Raw genomic sequence first — 4,201 nt, forward strand, 5'->3', positions numbered from 1 at the left:
AGGGAGGTGGAGGCCAGGGAGTGGGGGATATGTCCAGGAAAGAGAAGGTTTGGAGGAAACGGAAGGAGGGATGGCCCGTGTGGATCAACCGAATGTGGGCCTTGGAGCAGTGCGCTCCCTTCACGCACGAGGCGGCGAAGCAGGTGGTGACCGCCATCGGGCTGCCGTGGCCCAAGGTAGGGGCAATTATCAGAGCCCTGCCTGCCGATGAGATGTTGGGGGGGGAGATCTTAAGGCTGGTGATCAGGAATTTGGGGGAGTATGAGCCTCTCAAAGATAACATGGAGGGTGCACCCTGGAAAGATGTCCAGGAGGCGTCAGCCTACGTCTGTGGGAATGTTTTGCTCCGTGTGTTAAAGCAAAGGGAGAAACCTGTGACCCCTGACTTTGACATCTTTGGGGTGAATGTGGAGCAGGGGGATGTGGGAGTGCTGGCCTGCCGTGCTCCTGAGCTGCACAAGGGGTTTTTCATCAGCCTGGGGTCTACTTTAATTGGCCGCCCGCTTGGTGAATGCTTGGCTACCTTGGAGAACATGGGGACCCTGATGGGAGCCGAGGGGAAAGGGGTGGCAAAGAAGGATGGGATGGGGGCAAAGGGGAGGAAATACATTCCTAGGGGGACAATCTGGAGGTATTTAATAAGCCAGGGCGTGAATGAAGGAGAGCTAGATAGTCAGCCCACAGGAGTTTTACTTGCCAAAATGAAGAAAATCCTTCAGGAAAAGGGGATGAAGCAAGAGGAGATTTGGGAAAAGCTGAAGCAGATGAATCTATCGGCTCCTCCCACTATCCCAAAGAGAAAGCTATACCCACCCTTAGGGGACCTTAAAGATTAGGAGTCCCAGCCCCTGGTGTCAGTGGGATTAACCTCCACTGCACTGACCTGGCGTGCAGGGGGAAGGGGCTATGTGAAGGTATGTATTTCGCTATGGGGGAAGTTACTTTCTTGATTGCTATGGGATCAGAGACAATGTTATTAGGTTTTCGGGATTGTCAACTCCCAGCTAAATCCGTCTGGATATTGGGAGTGGGAAGGGGAAAAATGAGGGGAAAAGAAGTAGGAGCCCAGTTGTGGGTAGAGGATAAGCTGGATGGGTGGATAATTCTGGTAAAAGGTGGGGGTGGGGGGGGTGGGCGAACATTTTAGGAATGAATTTCCTGTCTCATTTCAAGGTAGATCTGTGCAAGGGAAAACTGTATTGCACTGCTGCCTCAAAGTGAAGTGATTGCAGGAGTCCCCAAGTCAGCGAAGTGCCAGTCTAAATGTAAAACAGAAACAGGGGTTGTAAATGAAGAGTATGAGGCGGTTCCAGCCAGAGACCTCCCTCTTCCCGTCCCAGTACCCATACAGTACTGAAGCATAGAAGGGTCACGAGGGGGCTCAGGAGGTGCAACAAAGGCTGAATAGATTCGGCTTTAAAATCCCTATTTTCACAATTTCTGTGGAAGTTCAGAGGCATGGAGTATGTGGATGGTGGAAACCCCTTGCAACTTTTGGGGGCTGGACTAGACAATCTTTAAAGGTCCCTTCCAACCCAAAACATTCTGCAAATTGTAAATCCACATTGGGTTATGTCTTTGAACCCTGGGAGCGGGCACCACATGAACAGTGGTAAATTGATTACGTAGGCAGCTTCAGGAGGCTGAAGGAAGGTTTGTATTGGTTTGTATTTGTTGCCTTTGACAGAACAGCAAGATGGACAGGGGCGGTGGCAGTGTGTGAGGCTACTGCTAAGACTGCAGTTCGGTGTCTATGTGAAGTATTGAATGGATGTGGTCCTCCAATCTTAACTGATTCAGATAAAGGAAACCACTTGACAGATGCACCAGTCCAGAAGTTCCTGGAAGGGATAGGGGTGCATCAGTTAACTTGCGTTTCCTACCATTCATGGTCCTTCAGAGTAGTGAACAGAGCTAATAGGTCCATCAAAGTGAGATGGAAGCTAATTGCCAAAGAAAGAGGAATGAGCTGGAGCACTTCTGTTTGTGTGCTGGGCCATGGGAACAAAGAGCTTGCCAGGTACCGCTGCAGCCCTTACGAGCTGGTCTGCAACCCTGCCCCACAGACAGGCAAGGGGCATCCTCTGTCGCCGTGTCAGTAAACAGCCATGTGCCTCCGATACTGATTTGATCCTGAAGCAAGGTTCAATCAGCAGAGAGCATGGGCCCATGCCTCTCTCCGGCGTTGCACGGCTGAGGAGCAGCATGCTGCTATAAAGCAACATGAAAATCAACCCCCACTGGGAAACGTGGTCCTGTCCACACCCCAGGTACAAAGAGGAAGACTCAGAGTAAATTTAGGGGTGATTGTGGCTCATGGGTTGGGAAACAGAACTAATTGGAAACAAAGAAGGGGGGTGTTCATGGGTAGATGGGGCCCACTGCCAGGAAATCAAAGAGAATGTTTCTAACTACTATGTAAGTCAGATTTCTTCAGGATCAAATGTGACTGTGGGATCAATCACACGTGTGGACCACAGAGAGCCTCACTGAGAACCATCTTTGAGGTGCTCATTTTTCTGTTAAGAAAGCATCAGGAGTAGTGTTAAAGCATTGCAGGCCCTGTTCAGTGTGTTCTGGTGGCTTCTAGGTGTAAGAGCGATTGTTTGGATGTGGAACATCACCACTGCTGTTAATGATTTTTATTTCCTTCAGGAAAGACATCAAAGGAATTTTAATATCAGACCTGGAGACGATGGGGATGACCTCAGATGTTTGGTTTGCTGGTAGTAAGCAATTGTTAATCGTCCTTCCGGAATTAACTCACTTCACCTGTAAGGGGGCATGGACTGGACAACAAGATGGAACTAATAAATTAGATTTCCAGCTTGGATCCCAACATGGGTCAGCCACAGATGTTGCAGGGGATACAAATGGTACCTTTACAACCAGTGTGGTATTAGGGGGATGCAGTTGTATTGCCTGATATGCTCTCAATTGTTCAGATGGTGCAGATTTCGTTTTGGCCACTGAGCATATCCAAAACTGAAACCAAACCATCCACAAACCCTGTAGGACAGTATCCATATTAATCCTGTAAGATGGGGAAAGAGATGGGGAATTGATATGTGAGCCATGAACTATTCTAGAATATATCCAGAGTGTGACTCATATGTACATGGGTTGTGCTTCTCTTAACGATTGCAAAGTCTTTATCCCTGGAGATGTTCAAAAGCTTTCTGGAGACAGGCCGGGGCAACTGGCTCTAGGTGACCCCGGGTCAGCAGGGGATTGGACCAGATCATCTCCAGAGGTCCCTGCCAACCTCAACCATTCTGTGGTTCATTCTATGAAAATGGCAGCAATTGAATTCATGTACAAGGTAAATGGGTAGCAAACTTCAGACTGTTGTTTGCAACAGCAATGACTACTACCTGGGATAACCAAATATGGCACGTGGTAAAAGCAACTGGCATATTAAACCAAAACAAACCAACAAACTATAAGGGACTAAATTCAATAATATCTCTATCTATTGTACTCGAGCTCAACTGTTATCTATTAAACCAGCTTTTCAGATGGATTAGCTATCTTCTCATGGGTAGTGCAACAAAGAGATCCCAGGTGCCAAGGGAAGTTTCACCAACTGCTGTTGCAAACAGACAACTAAATGAAACATATGTACTAGTTCTGTAGGATCAGTTGTGGATCACAGGAGGTTATTGTCACACACCAGTGGAGCAAGTCAGCATGGGAACGCCGGTGGTGTTGGTGACCGTGCAGGCTGTGTATGTGTTGCCTCATCTGTACCTTTATGGGAGAGTGGGTGGATAACTCGACCACTGGCTCCAGGAGAAGACCAAAGGGTCATTGCATCTGTTGGCGGTGTACGTTCATGTGACTGTTCTCAAAAGCAGGGTTTTGTTCCAGACTGAGGGACTAAGGACATCTGTCTGGGAGCTGAGAGGCCTCGCTGGGATGAGGTGTTCGGGCAACGTGACAGCATAGAGAAGGGAGCTGAGAAACCAGCAAGCAGACAACAAGTCGCAAGCCTGAGGACCACCTTGGCAAGTAAGGAACTGTCAGAACCAGAGACTGAAATTGTGAACTGTACATCGTTGGTATGACATATCTGTGGGTTGGTTTCCAAAAGTACTGCGATGCAGCACTTGATACGCTTAATCCTGTGCCTGTTATTAGTTATAGTAGAAGTCATGTTGTTCTTTATTCTTCTATATATATGCTTTGCTTCTTTCAAAAG

The sequence above is a fragment of the Cariama cristata genome, unplaced genomic scaffold (genome assembly GCF_000690535.1).
Source record: "Cariama cristata isolate BGI_N322 unplaced genomic scaffold, ASM69053v1 scaffold4045, whole genome shotgun sequence".
NCBI lineage: Eukaryota > Metazoa > Chordata > Aves > Cariamiformes > Cariamidae > Cariama > Cariama cristata.